This window comes from Crotalus tigris, unplaced genomic scaffold, assembly GCF_016545835.1.
Source record: "Crotalus tigris isolate CLP2741 ecotype Arizona unplaced genomic scaffold, ASM1654583v1 scf7180000019504.1669754, whole genome shotgun sequence".
NCBI lineage: Eukaryota > Metazoa > Chordata > Lepidosauria > Squamata > Viperidae > Crotalus > Crotalus tigris.
The window spans coordinates 1,001,415-1,020,508 of record NW_024097569.1 but is presented as its reverse complement, the minus strand read 5'-3'; positions in this window follow the sequence as shown (position 1 = coordinate 1,020,508).

The following is a 19,094-nucleotide window of genomic DNA, read 5'->3' as shown; positions in this document are numbered from 1 at the left end:
TTGTTTATCAGAAGGCTGCAAAGGGTGACCCCAGGACACTGCAACCGTCATACATACAAACCCGTTGCTCAGTGTCAAATTTTGATCATGTGACTGTGGGGATACTGCAGTAGTTGCAAGTATAAAAAATGGTCATAAGTCACTTTTTTTTCAGTGCCATTGTAGCTTCGGTCATTAAATGAATGGACATAAGTCAAGGGCATCCTGTACAGTAGTGCATACAAAAGAGATCTGATAAGAGGGGCTCCTGGGAAGTACGCCTAAAAAAGCAGTGGCACGCACAAAGTTTGCCACTGACAACCGAGGCTGCAGGAAATTCACTGCAAAAGATGATTCGGGCTTTTACAAAATAGGTTGGACCTTTTGACAATCACAAAGCAACAAGTGCATGTAAACCAGACATGACAAACACAAGGCCCGGGGGCTGGATGCGGCCTGCGAAGTGGTTTCATGTGGCCCGCGAAGCCATCCTGGAAACAGTGAGGGAACAGCCCTCGCTGCCTTGGCCCTGGCCCAGACCAGCCGGGAGCCAATGTACAATTTTGTGGTGGCCATCTATGCTGAAATGCATTCAGTCTTAGTTCTACAAGGCCATCTGGAAACAGCAAGGAACCAGCCCCTGCTGCGTTGGCCCCGTCCCCTGGGTGCATGCTGGGGAGGGGTCACCCTTTGTGAGGAATGAAGAAATGGACCATCGCCTGGAAGTGGCCAGAAAATGGTCCTCGCCTACTTCACATATCCAGCTTGATGGGCTCTGCCCTGGTACCACCCCTTTCTGCCAGAGACCCTCAGATCTGTCCCACTCCTGCCTAGGCCCCCCACAGGCACCCTTGACGCGAATGATGTAGAGCTGGCCATGCCCACCCAGTAGGCCACACTCACTCCATCCACACCCACCAAGTAGGCTGCACCCACCCTGACCACACACCCCGTCCCCCCCAGGGCAACTGCAATGCTGATGTGGCCCTCAATGAAATTGAGTTTGACACCCCTGATGTAAACAGATCGAAGGCTGATTGTTCTTCCGAGGAAAAAGAGGCATCTTCAGCCTTTTGCCACGGGCAACCTGAAAATGCACACAAGGAGGAATGTTTTGCCTGTGTCCCAGCTGTTGTTTAGCTAAATTTGTGCAGGTTTCTAACAATTTTCCAACTGCTGGTTAGTTCCTACACAAAGCCAAAGATTGGGTGACCCAGAATGCACGTGGAGGGGACTTTTTCAACGTGAAAACCGCCAGAGAAGAGCAGATATTTTTCATTTTTAAAAAAGGTTCCGATTCACTACGGGCCAAGCAAATATATTCTCCTACATTTGTTTAACCGATTCTCATTCGGTTTGGAAAGCAAAAGACTTTTTTTGAGCATTGCTGTGGCTGGAGTACAATAGCCGTGCCTGCATTATGACAAGCTGCCCAAGATGTGTATGTGTGTGTGTGTGTGTGTGTTTGTGTGTGTGTGTGTGTCGCGCGAAGTTCCCATCTTTGCTTCTGAAGTTGCCTCTCTGAGTGATGCGAGAACTTCCTTTGTCCCAGGCATCTGCAGGCATCTGTTCCCCTATAAGGTAGGCGTCAGAAGGACTCCTTCTGTGGGATTTTTGCACTGTAGTTGTATTAAGGGGAAATGGCTGCAGAATTTCTCTGCCTTTGGAGAAAGTCCTGCCTACAAATTAGGTCAGGGGTCTTCAAACTTGGCCCTTTTATGACTTGTGGACTTCAACTCCCAGAATTCCTCAGCCAGCGTGCCTGGGAGTTGAAGTCCACAAGTCTTAAAGTTGCCAAGGCTGAGGACCCTGTGCTAAGCCAACGGGTGGAACTCCTTTTGACAGAGGTCTTGCCCTGGGGTTGAATTGAAGAAAGAGAAACCCGAGAGATCGAAGGCCAGGCTTTCTCTGTCTTAGCCACTTTAAGAGGGATGACTTCAATTCCCAGAATCCCTCAGCCAGCATAGGTAGAATTCATCTCCTAGAATTCTGGCTGGGGAATTCTGGGAGTCAAGTCCACAAGTCTTTTTTAAAAATAATTTTTAGTAAAAGAGGATTTTGCAAAGACTTTTAAAACTACAAAAACACGGAACAAATAGAAAAAGAACAAGAGTATAAATGAGTAAAAGAAAAAGTGAAGAAGAAAAAAATCAGAAAGAGTAAGATATCCAAGGAAGCCCATATCTTAAAGTTGCAAAGATTGACAAAGACTGTCGTAGGCTTTGAGGAAGAGGGGCTTATAATGAAAGACAGGGCACCGTTGTGGCTATTTGGTCACTAAATAAGTGCACAAATATCCCACATGGACTGTGAAAGGCTGACCTTCTCTTCTTCCTTAAGCATATAACATTCCATGCAAATTCACCATCTCCAAGTGGAATGAGATTTAAGGACAAAAAAAGGCAGGAGAATGTTTCAGCCTGGATACCATCTGAGCACAGTGGTTGCACCACTGCGTGTGAAGGAGGAGTGGGATGCAAGCCAGTTATTAGTCAGTGAAGTACAGGTGGATCTCACAAGCTTTTGGTTAGCCTGACCAATCAGGCTGCTTAATGAAACTAAGGAAAGTTCTGAGATTCGCAAACAACTTAATTAAAAACTCAGAGTTGTTTGGTTGCCTTCACTGTTTTGTTAAGTTTAGTTAGGTTTTTTTATTTGGGACAAAAACAATCTGCATACAGGCGGAAGCACATTGCATAACATAATAAGATGACGCTTCTGTACTTTGGAATTACTCTATTTATTGCATGATCATGGGATTATAATACGATCCTGGAAATGAGCAGCAAACATGGACAACACCCTGATCCTATTGGGAATGAATAAAAGCTGCTGAATGTATTTAGTTATTGAGATGGGGATGACTGGCTAGCCCAGGGGTAGGCAACCTTGGCCCCTTCATGAGTTGTGGATTTCAACTCCCAGAATTCCTGAGCCAGCATGAGGGAAACTTTGGCCCCTTCATGACTCATGGACTTCAACTCCCAGAATTCCTGAGCCAGCATGGCTCAGCTTGGAAACCTCTCCCTTTCCCCTCAGCATGGCTGGCTCAGGAACTCTGGGAGTTGAAGTCCACAAGTCATAAAAGAGCCAAGGTTGCCTACCCCTGATTTATCTCTTCTGTGCCTCCCCTTCTGCCTCCCAAGGCCATTTCCACATGCCATTCCATACACAGAGGTATCAGGACTGTACAAGGCGATCATTGCTTCTCTTGCACAGTGCTCGTCTGCTATAATTCATTGCTAAAGCCACTGCACTTCTTGGATGGCTTCCTACAGCACTTTCAACAGCCAGAAGAGGCTTCTTGGTGCATCATTTGTTTTTATGAGCTGTGAATGGGCCGCCCTGCCCTGCTCACAAAGCAGCTTGGGTCAGCCGAGAGGAGGGAACATATTCATGTTTTCAAAGCTTTGTACGGGTCTAAGAGATGTGATCATTTTGCTTCTTCATAATTTGCTAACGGAGTTGAAGTCCACAAGTCATAAAAGAGCCAAGGTTGCCTACCCCTGAGATAAATGGTGTAAAAGGTATTTCAGCCCACAGAAGGAGGGAAAAGTAGGACCCTCCCTACTTTTCTGGAGAGCAACAGGAAAGGAGGGGAGAAATACTTTCAATCTTGCAGGATTCTGCTAATGTAGCCTTACGCTAACAATAGGGGCTAGTCCTCCCGGCTTTGTTTGTCTGGACTACCTTACAGGATGAACAGCATGCAAAGCCACATTCCAATAAACCTACAAGTGCAAGTTGGCAAATTTCAAAGCCTGCAGTTATCTCAGGGCTGAATCCCTTAGAATTCCTTAATATTTCAAGCACACTTTATCAAATGTACCCAACCAGGACAAACATCCCACCAAACCCTAAAACTTGGGGAAACCTGATGTATCGTTTATTGTAGCAGCTCACTCCACAAAACCTGTCAGTTAGGCCCTGGCCTTGTGGGGGAAAAACTTTTCTGCCGTGCCCCCTGTGGAAGTGGCATCCAAAGTGAGAAGATAGAAGAAGGGGAGAAGCAAGTAGAAAGGTTGAGGAGAAGGAGGAGAGGGGGAGAGTGAGGAAGAGGAAGAAGAGGGAAAGAGGCAAGTTGGTTAGAGGGTGGATGCGGTTTGGGCGGAAATGGGTGAGCAATACCGAAAGTTGTGTGTATCAATTTGTTTTATTTTTTATCTGAAGTATTTTTATGATTGTAATGTATTGTAAAATTGAAAATAAATTTTTTTTACAAAAAAAAACCAAAATTCCTCCAAGTTCCATGTCACGACGTCCCTCTGGGCAGTTTGCAAAGTTTCCCATACAGCTCTCTTCCACCATGCCTTTAATTCTGATTCATTGTGTTGGATTCTTATCTCTCGCTTTGGGATCAGTTAATTGCTTGAAATTGTCTTTCTGCTCTTCCCCTTGATTTTCACCATCTTCCGATTAGGGCAGGTTATAAGATGAGACAATAACTAAAGTCGCTTCTGACTGTCCTGCTCTAACACGCACTCCCAATGCACCAGAAGATTCTTAGCACATCTGATGCTGGATTTGTCACTATTGACTTGATTTACCCCCACTGTTTTTTGGTAGTGCTGTCTTTTATCTTGTGATAGCAGGGCATTATAGAATTAGTCCTCTACACAGTAAAAAAAAAAACAATACACTGTAACTACAGCAATTAGAGACAGGAAGTTCATTAGCTAGACAAGCACTTGCCAGCCACATTAATAAACTGGTTTAAAATGCCTGGGACATGTATCACTTTGGTTACGCCTATTTGGGGAATGTGATCTCTAGGCTGGAGGCCTCTAGAGAGAAATTTCTCCTCCCTAAGCTGTATATATTAAATGTTCTTTTTTTTTTCATAAAGAGATGGGGTATCCCTTCACCTAACAGTTTAAAGCAGTGTTTCTCAGCCTTGGCTACTTTAAGATGTGTGAGCTCTGGGGAATTCTGGGAGTTGAAGTGCACACATCTTAGAGAGGTCACGGTTGAGAAACACTGTTCCAAGTAATATATAGCATGACTGTGCATGTTGGGTATAATTCACTGCAGTTGTTAAGTGAATCCTGTGGTCGTATTGTCTGGAATTGTACAGGATCTCCTACCATGAGCAGGGGGTTGGGCTAGAAGACCTCTAAGCTCCCTTCCACCTCTGTTATTCTACGTTCTATGTTCAAGGCTGATTTTTCACCTTACTCTGGATACGTAGAATGGCACTTGGCTCAGGATGATTGATTGACCAGATTTGCAAAACAAATCAAAACTGTCAGATTAAGTCAGCTCAGTACGACAATTTGGTCCAAATGCCAGTCTGCTTTAGAACACTGATTTAAGCAAATTATATTCCAATTTATTTACTTATTAGATCTGCATCTCCAAAATGAAGCTTCCCTTAGCATTAAGGCAGTGGTTTTCAAATCTGAGATACTCAAGGAACTCTTCTCTGAAAAAAAATCAGTGCCAAATCCATTAGTACGTTTCATGCTGTGCATTTGGTCTGAACAAAATGTTACAGTTCAGATTGCTATAATAGATCTCATGCAGTGTAAACAGAAACTGTAAAGTTGAACTCCTGGAAGATTCTCACAAGTTCTTAGATTCTAGAGAATGCAGTTTGAGTACTGTGGGTCTAAGACACTGGTGGTGAAGCTATGGCACGTGTGCCAGAGGCGGCACTCAGAGCCCTCTCTGTGGGCACGCACGCCATGCCACGGAAATAGCAACCATCCCTCTTCAACCAGCTGCCCGCTAACTGGCCGAGGTCCCACATGGCCAGATGCATCCCAGCACCTATGCACTTGCTGGCCTCTGTGTGCAGGGGGCCGATGGTGTCAGACAGCACCCCTTTCCTGTGACAATGGCACCCCCGCCCTGCCTTGTCTTGCCTTGCCTCACCCCACAGGACGAGCCTTCTGCCCACCGTCCCACCTGCTAGAGACCCCCTGATCTCCCCCAACCCGCCCAGCCCCCACAGACATCCCTCCCATGAGCAACATCGAGGTGATCACGCCCACCTTGGCCACTCCCACCCAATCTGCCATGACCACCACAGCCACGCCCATCCAGTGGGCCCCGCCCACCTGGCACCTGGTGATAAATAAGTGGGTTTTGGGTTGCAGTTTGGGCACTCGGTCTCTAAAAGGTTCACCATCGCTGGTCTAAGACATTGTTTCTCAAACTCAGTAGCTTTAAGATTCTGGGAGTTAAAATCCAGGCATTTTAATGCTGCTGAGATTGAGACACGCTGATTGGAGAATGTAAATAAGTGAAGGACCATCAAAAGGAAAAAGAATAAGAATTAAACTGATCGATTAATTAATCACGTGCCATCCAGGCATGATTGATTCTTGTAGCTGGTGGTTAGGAAAACCAGTGTATTTGGCATATTGTGCAACCATTAATATTGGGGCTAAGTATTTATTAATTTCATTTTGGACGAAGGGGATTCTGGGAGATGCATCTGTGGAACACTTAGCAGGAGAATGTGGCCCTTGAAGTTTTTGCTTTGAAAGCAGCAATAAGATTCTGCTGGCTGTTTGCTGATTTCTCCTCCCAGATTCCTCCGGTGACAGTCATCCTTCTCGTTGGGCTAGTTCCTTCTGTCTCTGCTTTTAGCAGGGGTGGGTTCGTTCCTGGCTGGCTGAGATTTATTATTATTCTCCCTGCTGTCGAAAGGAGGCTCTAGAGATGGGAGTGCTTTCCATCAGATAAAAAGCATTAAATTGCTATTGTTGGAATTAAGAGCAATGAGCAGTTGCTCCAGGAAAAAAAAAAAATACAGGTGGGATAGGCAGAGAAGGATTCCCAAGAAAATGATGACATAATGTAGGTCCTGCTTTTTTGATGTGGCATTGCAACAAGTGGAGGGGAGAAGAGCTGAAACGACGCAGGAGTTAAAAGGAGGGGAGCTGCGGGGCTTTTGCAAAAGAGACAAATGAAAACAATCTCATCTTCAACTACAAAACACAAAGGGAAAGGCCCTCGCTAAGTATCCTGAGAATGAGGTAGAAAAACAGAAGCCTCTTCTGCACCTGAAGAAAACCTTTGGGAAAAAACGGCAAGGGAGATTTTTTTTTCCCACAACCCAAACGGACGGCTTGGGCAGGTTTTGAAAGTGAGATCAAATGCTTTATGGGGCCACAAACCTGATCTTGTAAAATACATTGTTTTGTTACAGGAAGATCCTGTCCCTTGAGATTTTATAATCCATCCTGGAGTCAAACTGGACCATGGGCAATCTATAAATATTGCAAGCAAAAAGTATCAAAACAAATAAAAGTCAAGTTATAAAAGCATGAGCTTGTCACTTGACATTGACCATCTAACCTTGAAAATCACTGGAGGTTTTCAAGAAGAAACAAGACTGCCATTTGTCTGGAATGGTATAGTGGTGGCGAACCTATGGCACGGGTGCCAGAAGTGGCACTCAGAGCCCTCTCTGTGGGCACGTGCACCGTCGCCCCAGTCCTAGGCCTTCAGCTGGGTTTTATAAAACCGTTTTGCTTTAGGCCTCCACCGCCGTGTGCAAAAAAAAAAAAAAAAGGTTCAATCAATCAGTCAATTTCAACTTCTCGTGGGAAAAAAAAGATCTTGCAAAGTTGGAATTGATTGATTGAACTTTTTAGTCCCACCCAGTCTGCTGTTACCACCGCAGCCACGCCCATCCAATGGGCCATGCCCACCTAATGGGCCATGCCCACCCAATGGGCCATGCCCACCCGGCACCTGATGATGCATAAGTAGGTTTTGGGTTGCAGTTTGGGCACTTGGTGTCTAAAAGGTTCGCCATCACTGGTATAGGATCTCCTGCCATGGGCAGAGGGTTGGACTAGAAGACCTCCAAGGTCCCTTCCATTATTTTTTATTCTACCCTAGGCATCTTCCCAAGGATTATTTTAGTACTTTATTTTCACACTTTGCATGTAGCTTTTTCAAACAATTTTCCCACAGTCATTTACAACATTCTAAAATGAAGGTTAAAAACATCAACATTAAAAGTGGTGTAAAAATACATGGAATATGCATAATAAAAGCCCAGGCAACAGGAAAAGATTTATGTACACACCTGAATCCTAATGACTTTTCCTTTTTGTTTCAGCCTATAGAGACAGATGATGCTCACATTTTGACTCCATAGATATTCCTACCTAACTATTTCATTTGGCCACAAAATTTAGGAAAGGTGACACGCATATTCCTACGTATTTTAGCCCAGGCTTTTCCTAAAATTTCAGGGCAATTTTTTTTTTTTAGCAAGTACTTTTCCTAAAGGCAAAAAGCATAACTTGTCTAGCATATCCATTTTGTCTGGCATTTGCAATTAGATGATTTATATATATATATATATATATATATATATATATATATATATATATTACACACACACACACACACACACACACACACACACATATATATATATATATATATATATATATATATATATATATATATATATATATACTATATATATATATATATATATATATATATATATATATATATTCTTATTCACCCCTAGTCCAGGGGTCTTCAAACTTGACCCTTTTATGACTTGTGGACTTCAACTCCCAGAATTCCTCAGCCAGGCACACTGACTGAGGAATTCTGGGAGTTGAAGTCCACAAGTCATAAAAGGGCCAGGTTTGAAGACCCCTGCCCTAGCCTGTTAGTAAATCAGTGGGTCAAGGAAAGGTCTCCCTTGTTCTCCTTCTTCTTTTTCTTGCAATCCTACTCTATTTTCTAGTCTGGTTCCCAGTTCCCCCCTCCCCCCCCCCACACACATACCACCACCAGCTTTACAAAGATTTTTTTAAAAAAATACTTCTTTGCTCCTTAGAGTTACACTGTCCAAATTCATTTATTTTCCATCCCTTTTTCAGGTGGGCGACAGACAACATTCCTCAGGCACTAACACAAAACATTTCTCAATCCATCCATCTCTTCTGTTTTTCGCCCAGCGACAACATCTCTTTGAGAGCACAGCCCAAATCCAGGGCTGAATGAGATCTATGGCATCAGGCTCACATTTACTGCCTACATGCAGATCAACCGAGATGCATGTTCAGGCTTCATTGCCAAAGTGTCTTACCTGCTGCCAATCAAGATAGGAACCATTTAGCGATGACTCATACACCAGGTTATGTGTGGAGGATTAGCAAAGAAAGTTACCCAACTTAAGGCATAATTGCAGGGCATTAGGTGATATCTCTGGAAAATGTCACCGTGCCCTTAGATTATTCACTCTGTCCTCTTTTTGTTCAAAGGAATAACAGAGTAATAGAATAACAGTTGGAAAGGGACCTTGGTGGGGGGGGGGTTTCGAATCCAGCCACTAATATGATAGCAGTGTTCCAATATCTCAGGGGCTGCCCCAAAGAAGAGGGAATCAAGCAATTCTCCAAGGTGCCTGAAGGCAGGACGAGAAGCAACGGATGGAAACTAACCAAGGAGAGAAGCAACCTAGAACTAAGGAGAAACTTCCTGACAGTTAGAACAATTAACCAGTGGAACTCCTTGCCTCCAGAAGCGGTGAATGCTCTAACACTGGAGGTTTTTAAGAAGAGACTGGACAGCCATTTGTCTGAAATGCTATAGGGTTCCTGCCTGAGGAGGGGGTTGGACTAGATGACCTCCAAGGTCCCTTCCAACTGTATTATTATTATTATAGTACAGGTAATCCTCAACCACAACTGAGCCCCAAATTTCTGTGGCTAAGACAGACTGTTGTTCAGTGAATTTTGCCCCATTTTATGACCTTTCCTGCCACAGTTGTTAAGTGAACCACTGCAATTGTTAATTAGGTAACAAGGTTGTCAGGTCAATCTGTCTTTCCCTTTGCTTGTCAGGAGATCGCAAAAGTGGATCACATGACCCCGGTCACTGTGACCATCATAAATATAAACCAGTTGCCAAGAGCTTGAATTTGGATCACGTGACCCTGGGGATGCTGCCATGGTCATAAGTCTGAACAGCGGTCATAAATCACTCACTTAAATTTCAAACGGTCACTAAATGAACTGTTTTAAGTCAAGGACACCTGTCATGTTTGATTTGGGATTGATGCCAAAATAATCCTTCCCAAAGTGCTCGACTTCAGTCAGAGTAATTAAAAAGACAGGTTTCTAGCAGAAAAGACTAATGAAATGGGGCATTCTCAAACTGGCTAGTTAGCTGTCTCAGCAGCTGGTAGGCCTTTACTAGACGTTGTCCGAGTTTCGAAGATAAAGAGGGCTAAACCTGGTTAGTATTTGGCTGGGATTTTACCAGCGAATTCCAGGTCTGTAAGTTAGACCAGGGAGTCAACAGAAGGAAGGAGATACTCAATGTCTACATACAGGTAGCTCTAAAGCAGTGGTTCTCAACCTTTTTAATGCTGCGACCCCCAACCGGTCGTAAGTCAAGGATTACTCAACTGGTCGTAAGTCGAGGACTACTCAACTGGTGCAGCACCGTTTGCAGAATGGGACTTTTGGCGGGCTCAGCAGGGCAGAGACAGCCTGGACAATTCCTATTGGCTTTTGAAAGCCAATAGAATTAGACTCTATTCAAGAGAGTCTATTCTATTGGCTTTCAAAAGCCAATAGAATAAAAGGGAGTAGCACAGCTAAGGAAAAGGGGGAAAAAATGGCGGACTGCATTGTTTGGCGACCCCCGTGAAATGGTCGTTCAACCCCAAATGAGGTCCCGACCCACAGGTTGAGAACCACTGCTCTAAAGGTATGTGGAGAGATAGATCTACATGCTCAATCAACCTTGGCCTGAAGGAGATTTTGTCCAAAACCTAATGATCCTTTCAGTGCAAGATCTACACTTTGTTTTTAGGTTTGGAGTCAGCCATGTTCTCAGGATTGGCACAATACAAGCCAGATCATTCTAAATATTCTTCTTGATTTGTCCTATCAGGGTAGTTATAAGAGAGATAAACTCCCACGGACTTCAGAGGAGTTTGCCAAATCACAAAGGAGCTATTTTTCTGTGATTGCAAAAACTAAGTTAATTAATTTGGATCCAACACGGAGATTATCTGAAGATCAAGAGATCACACACCCATGAAAAAGGCTTGGAAAATGAAGCTCTCTTGGACCGCAGTGTAGCCACCCTAAGTACAACCTTGGACGTTGTAATAAGTGTGGGTGGGCACAAGAGCACATGACTGTGGAGCTCCACACTAGAGCACCTCCAGAAGGCCAAAGTTTGGCAATAACTATAGGTATAGGCTGAGAACTCTCCTTTGAAACTTTAATGAGTCCCTACCAGTTAGTTGTGGGCATTATTTGGTCTAGTGTCCATCTCCCCTGAAGGCACCTTCTTAAGTTCTACCCTGAGGGCACAGATAAACCCCCCAAGTAGCTCTTAGAGAGAATACTAACAACTAGATGACTGCAAAGAAATACAATCCTTCCACCACCAACCACCATCTTGTCAGAACCTATACTTCCATCCCTCCACCATCCATTCACAACTGATGAAGCTCCTTGGTTGAGAAGCGAAACGTCTTCTTCTTCCTCAAGGTAAAAACATCCAAGTTGCCTTTTGGGGGAAAAAAGCACCTTTGAGACAACTATGACCTGGATGACTGAGAATCTCCATAAATAATCTTAGGTTCCAGTTTTACCCAAATGTTCCATAATGTCTTCAAAGTAGTTCATTTAGCTAATGTTTATCCCAGGGGTAGGCAACCTTGGCCCCTTCATGACTGGTGGACTTCAACTCCCAGAATTCCTGATCCAGCATGGCTCAGCATGGAAACCTCTCCCTTTCCCCTCAGCATGGCTGGCTCAGGAATTCTGGGAGTTGAAGTCCACAAGTCATAAAAGAGCCAAGATTGGCTACCCCTGGTCTATCCCATCACCACTTTTGAGTTTTCTCCTCCTTGGATATTAGCTTTGAGACATAGGTAGTCCTTGACTTACAACCATTTATTTAGCGACTGTTCGAAGTTACAATGCCACTGGAAAAAGTCATCTATGCCTGGTCCTCGAACGTACAACAGTTATGGCATCCCCATGGTCACATGATCAAAACTTGAGCTCTCGGCAATCAGGGTATATTTGGTTGCTGCGACCTAGGGTCATGTGATTGCTATTTGCATTTTCCAGCCAGCTTCCAACAAGCTATGGGAGAAGCCAAATTCGCTTAATCACTGTGTGATTCACTTAACACGTGCGGTGATTTGCTAAACAACTGTGGCAAAAAAAGATTGTAAAAATGGGAATTACTCAATTCACAACTATCTTGCTTAGCAATGGAAATGCTGGCCCCAATTTGTAGTTGTAAGTCAAGGATTACTTGTATAACAAACAAGTAAGGCTAAAGTTAACCTGTGGATAAAATCCATAGTATAAACCAGGGGTCTCCATACTTGGCCAATTTAAGACTTGTGGACTTCAACTCCCAGAATTCCTCAGCCAGCCATGGAGTTGAAATCCACAAATCTTAAAGTTGCCAGGTTTGGAGAACTCTGCTATAAACCAAGCCTCCTCACCTGAGGATGGTTTGTGTAGTAGTTTCAAGTCATCTTGAAGGCAAATGTTAGGGTAGGTTACCATGAAATTATTTTATCCTTATAGATACTTATAACTGGCACACTACTTGCCACATAGGTGGTACCTGGCTCAATAGTACTAATTGTTAAAGGGATGAGCCAGCTGTGTGCTGCAGCTGCCAAAAAAGCCAACACAGTTCTAGGCTGCATTAACAGGGATAGAATTAAGATCACGTGAAGTATTAATACCACTTTACAATGCCTTGGTGAGGCCACACTTGGAATACTGCATCCAGTTTTGGACACCATGATGTAAAAAAGATGTTGAGACTCTAGAAAGAGTAGAGAGAAGAGCATCAAAGATGATTAGGGGACTGGAGGCTAAAGCATATGAGGAACGGTTGCTGGAATTGGGTATGTCTAGTTTAATGAAGAGAAGGATGAGGGGTGACATGATAGCAGTGTTCCAATATCTCAGGGGCTGCCCCAAAGAAGAGGGAGTCAAGCTATTCTCCAAAGCACCTAAAGGCAGGACAAGAAGCAACGGATGGAAACTAACCAAGGAGAAGCAACCTAGAACTAAGGAGAAATGTCCTGACAGTTAGAACAATTAACCAGTGGAACAACCTGCCTCCAGAAGTTGTGAATGCTCCATTTTTAAGAAGAGACTGGACAGCCATTTGACTGAAATGGTATATGTCAAACTCAGAACGTCACGTGATGTGTTGCGATGTATCGTGACTTTTTTGCCATTGCTGGCAATGAGGTGGGCACAGGTTCGCTATAATGCATCCAACTTACAGGCCAGCTTACACCCCTGGTATAGGGTCTCCTGCCTGATCAGGGGTTAGACTGGAAGAACTCCAAGGCCATTTCCAGCTCTGCTATTCTGCAATTCTGTTATTCTGTTAAATAATTTTAAGTAGTCTGATGTAGACCTCAGCAGATACAGGGCGTCCTCCTTTACAACCATTCATTTAGTGATCATTCGAAGTTACAACCACACTGAAAAAGTGACTTAAGAGTGGTTTTCACACAACTGTTGCAGCATCCCCACAGTCATGTTATTAAAATTCAGGCACATGGCTAATGTATCTATGACACATGCACCGTCCTGGGGTCACGTGATCACCATTTGTGACCCTCCCAGTTGGCTTCCAACAAGCAAAGTCAATGGCGGATGTCAGATTTGCTTAAGGACCGCATGACGCACTGCTTAACAATTGCAATGTTTTGCTTAACAACGGTAGCAAAAAAAAAACCTCATAAAATGAGGCACAACTCCCTTAACACCTGCCTCGCTTAGTAATGGAAATTTTGGGCTCAGTTGTGGTCAATAAGTCAAGGACCACTTGTATTCAGATTGTTTTTCCCTCGGTGTTCACACTGAATTTTATCAACAGAACTTGCTTTCAAAATTGCTTACAGTTTTTCAAATGTCAATTCTGGGAGAATTCTCAGTACTGGGTCATGGTGGTGATTAGGAGGCTCAGTGGTAGAATAAGAATGTCTTCTCTTTCCTTCTGTGATCTTTTGTCTACCACAGTCTTTGGGGCCAGTCCCTCTCTCTCTCTCTAAGCCCAACTCACCGTCGTGGGGAAAAAAGAAGAGGAAGGAGTATGATGGATGTTCACCACCTTGAATTACTTTGTTGTTGTTAGTTGCGAAGTCATGTCCGACCCATCGTGACCCCATGGACAACGTTCCTCCAGGCCTTCCTGTCCTCTACCATCTTCTGGAGTCCATTTAAGTTCACACCTCCTGCTTCAGTGACTCCATCCAGCCATCTCATCCTCTGTCGTCCCATTCTTCTATTGCCCTCCATCTTTCCCAGCATTAGGCTCTTCTCCAGTGAGTCCTTCCTTCTCATTAGGTGGCCAAAGGACTTGAGTTTCAACTTCAGGATCTGGCCTTCTAAAGAGCAGTCAGGGTTGATCTTCTTTTGAATTACTTATAAAGTAATAAAGGTAGGATAACAGAATAATAGCGTTAGAAGGGATCTTCAAGGTCTTCTAGTCAACCTCCTGCTCAAGCAGGAAACCTTATACCAGTGGTTCTCAACCTGTGGGTCGGGACCCCATTTGGGGTCAAAAAACCATTTCACGGGGGTCGCCAAACAACACAGTCTGCCATTTTTTTCCCCTTTTCCTTAGCTGTGCTACTCTCTTTTATTCTATTGGCTTTTGAAAGCCAATAGAATAGACTCTCTTGAATAGAGTCTAATTCTATTGGCTTTCAAAAGCCAATAGGAATTGTCCAGGTTGTCTCTGCCCTGCTGAGCCCGCCAAAAGTCCCATTCTGCAAACGGTGCTGCACTAGATGAGTAGTCCTAGACTTACGACTGGTTGAGTAGTCCTCAACTTACGACCGGTTGGGGGTTGCGGCATTAAAAAAGTTGAGAACCACTGCTCTATTGTTTCTTGTTCTGCCTTCAGATGATTTTAGAGAATAGGTTGAGCCCCTCTTCTTAAAAATAAAATCTAAAAAATATCCAACTTCAGAGGCAGTTTTTCTTTCTTTCAAATTGGGAGATATGAGTAGCCAGGAAGGCTTCAGAGGGCCTTAAAGATAGGTGACATAAAACAATTATAGACGCAACTTCTTTTGTCACTGTCAATAATCAAACCAGTTCAATACTTATAAGTACCCTGAAAATTTTTGAAGCCCAGTAAGAACTAGATACAAAACCAGAAACATCTTTTGCAAGTTTTGAGCGGAGATTAGCACAGTTTTCCTTTGTGAATCAAAGCTTAGTTAGAACAGTTTCCATTGTGTCACCTTTGGAAATTTACTCAAATGCAAAGTGGGAATTCTACCTTCAGCTCTACTCCAAGAAACGCTTACTCAACATCAAGCCTCGCTTAATGTGGGGAGAAACAATGAACTACACAATGTATCATCCTTCTTATCTTCAATATCAAATCAATTAGCAGGTCATTATGCAAATATCTGGAGATCAATGTAAGCAATGAATAATGTTTCACCTTATCATCAAAGGCAGATCCCAAGCATGATAAACCTAATCAAGGCTTTCCTCAAGCAATGCCATTCAGATGTCTTGGTTCCCCATCTTGCAGGCATTTGACTCCTGATGCTGGGGATTATGTAGCCTGACAGATATGGAGAGCATCAAATTTAAGATGTAGGCAGCAGCCACTTTGGGAATCCAAAAATTCATGTTTTGAGATGGTTTGTAGGTGCTTACTTTTCAAATGGTTACATTACTTTATCTCCCATTTTATCTCCTTTGCCATCTTTTTTCACAGCTGGTTACATTATAATATTGCGTTGCTATGTTGTGTTGTAATGTTGTAAACCTCCAGGAAGTGGACCTCCTTCTGCTTGAATATGAATGCAATAAATAAATAAATTTACCAACAACAGTAGCACACCGCCTGGGGCATGATGCAAATATTTTTGTTGTGAGTCTCGAAGCTGCTCTGAAAGTCACCCGTCAAACTGTAATGTTCATGTCAACAATTATTCACTCCCTAGGTGTTGTCGTTCAGGGACTTAGTCTCCTCTGAACCTTTGGGAGCTAATGGTAAGCTTTTTTTGGCCAGGATTGTTTTCCTCTTGTGACGACAATTGATCCCAAAATTTCTGTTGCTAAGTGAGATGGCTGCTAAGTGGGTTTTGCCCCAATTTACAAACTTTCTTGCCACACTTGCTAAGTAAATCATTGCAGTTAGGCTTATTCATCGTATGTTGTTAAGTGGATCTGACTTCCCCACTGACTTTGCCTGTCACAAGGTCGCAAAAGGTGATAGCGTGACCCCGGGACACTGCAATTGTCATAAATACGTATCAGTTGCCAAGCATCTGAATTTTGATCACCCGACCAGGGGGATGCTACAATGGTCATGAGTATGAAAAATGGTCATAAGTCACTTTTTATCAGTCGAGGACTACTCAACTGGTTCAGCACCGTTTGCAGAATGGGACTTTTGGTGGGCTCAGCAGGGCAGAGACAGCCTGGACAATTCCTATTGGCTTTTGAAAGCCAATAGGATTAGACTCTGTTCAAGAGAGTCTATTCTATTGGCTTTGAAAAGCCAATAGAATAAAAGGGAGTAGCACAGCTAAGGAAAAGGGGGGGAAAATGGTGGACTGCGTTGTTTGGCGACACCCATGAAATGGTCGTTCGACCCCAAATGGGGTCCCGACCCACAGATTGAGAACCACTGATCTATCTCTATCAGAATTTGGGCCCCATCTTACCAAAAGCTGGGTGGCATATGACAATCTGATAAAGCAACACATAATATGAATAATAATCCATTAAATTTATATGTAGCCCCTTATCTTCCACTATTGGGTAAATGGTAGCTTTGCTAACCTGACATCTCCCGTGCCCCATTTGTGCGTCATCTAAAATATATCCCTGTTGTTTTCTCCACCCTCACCAAAAAAAACAAGCAAACCCTCTTTAATTCATTTAATGATGTCAGTGTTTTCAAGCAGAGCAGAATAAAAGGCTGATTAGATCCTTTGAATTGTCTCACAATGTTAACCTAAATCTAAGCTTTAGGCTATCCGTCTACCTATATCTGGAACACCGAAAAAAGGAGTGTAATGGGATTTTGTTCAGAGATGACAGAAGCTTTCTTTCATGCTGAACCAACTTTGCAGAATCAAAAGTGAACCATGTTGATATAAGCCCTATGAATACTCAGGCGAATAATACCTGTTGAAGAAACAGGGTGAATGAAGTTAACCTTTTCCAATCTGGCACCCTTCCTTTTGCCGGGCTGTGATTCCTAGAAATCCAATAAGGATCAACAAAGGGGGAAGAAGAACAGCGAAGCTGCTGCCTTTTTGCAAAACATCTTATTTATTGAACGGAATGTCGATCGGATGGAACCTGGGCATTTTAGAAGCAAAGAAAGCACTCCACCTACAATCTTTTCACTACAAACTCTGACTCTGGAATCATCTAATTAGGGTAGAGAATTTTGGGTCTCACTTTCCCGGTCTGCTCCATGCAGATGATCAACTTTCAAACCGTGTCCTTAGGAAATTGTTATCTTTATTCTCAAAAGAGTTTATAAGTCCAGGGACATTTGCACAGGCGGAGGGAGACCCTTGTCTAAGCCAGAGCTGAGAATCCTGGAAATGATTAGGTCAATATTTTTCATTCCAAACAGGACAACTGATCAGCTAAAAGGTAATACGACACGAGGTTTCGGGTTTTAGATTTCCCCACACGCTGCTGTTGATTGGTCTATTGTTCAACAGATTAACGATAATGAAGAAAATAAATTACCTGAATACTGGGTGCTGTAGGAAGAAACTGTGTGGGTGAGCATCAAATTAATACTCTTCCTCCAGGCCTCTCTGAATTTTAACAAGGACTTATGCAGGTTGAATTATTCACATTCTGATACGAACTCCTACAAATCATAGGCAGGTTGTTGTTTTGTTTTAAATGGGTTCTTCCCGTGGCTTGCCTCCCATCCTCATGGAAGACAGACTCAAAATGTAGGGGCTTTTTTAAAAAAATATTTTTAATAAGGACTGCAGTTGGCTGCCCCAGAAATGCCACTAAAATTAGTAAAATGGAAATAAGGTCCCCACTAGGCTTGTGCAATGCTTTGAATTTGATTCAGAGAAAGTGCTTTGGAACAGGTAGGAATACAAACACTGTTTGTCAGCAACTCATTAAAGCAACTAGGTCAGTTCCTGTGATCCTGTAAGAAGATCCTGCTGCTTTCAAGAAAAGTGGACAAGGACTTACATTTGTGCTTCTACACATTCCAAAGCACTTCTTCTGAATCAAATTTTACACTGAACCTGGTTTAGCAGAAGACACACTAAGCCAGGGGTAGGCAACCTTGGCTCTTTTATGACTCGTGGACTTCAACTCCCAGAATTCCTGAGCCAGCCATGCTGAGGGGAAAGGGAGAGGTTTCCAAGCTGAGCCATGCTGGCTCAGGAATTCTGGGAGATGAAGTTCACGAGTCATAAAAGAGCCAAGGTTGCCTATCTCTGTACTAGTCTATTAACCCTCTGTACTAGTCTATTCTGAGTAGATTATCAGAAACTGGTAGGCCTAGTCCAGGGGTAGGCAACCTTGGCTCTTTTATGACTTGTGGACTTCAACTCCCAGAATTCCTGAGCCAGCCATGCTGAGGGGAAAGGGAGAGGTTTCCAAGCTGAGCCATGCTGGCTCAGGAATTCTGGGAGTTGGAGTCCATGATTCATAAAAGAGCCGAGGTTGCCTACCCCTGCACTAAGCCAATAATTAGGTTCCTACTATACACTGTATCACAAGTGGCCCAATCTCTATTCAGCAACTTGTGCGCACCCGATAAATCTGAAATTGTGATTTGCTTAAGTTGATGGGGCTAATTTTGATCTCCTTAATCTAAACTCTACATACGAATTTATTTCTACTTAAAGACTTATTTATTTCATTGTTTATAAAGCTGCCCAAGTGTGATGTGGGGTAGCCTACAATAAAAACACCAAATAACGATAATAATAATAACAAAAATAATAGTATACCTTTAACACCATCAAACATCCACATCTGCCTATCCCAGGTCTTTGAGACGGTGGATTAAAATGCCAAATCCAGCCTGAACATTTGGCTGACTGCAACGAAGAATAATAATAATACAAACATTAAGCAACTGGTAGAGAAATA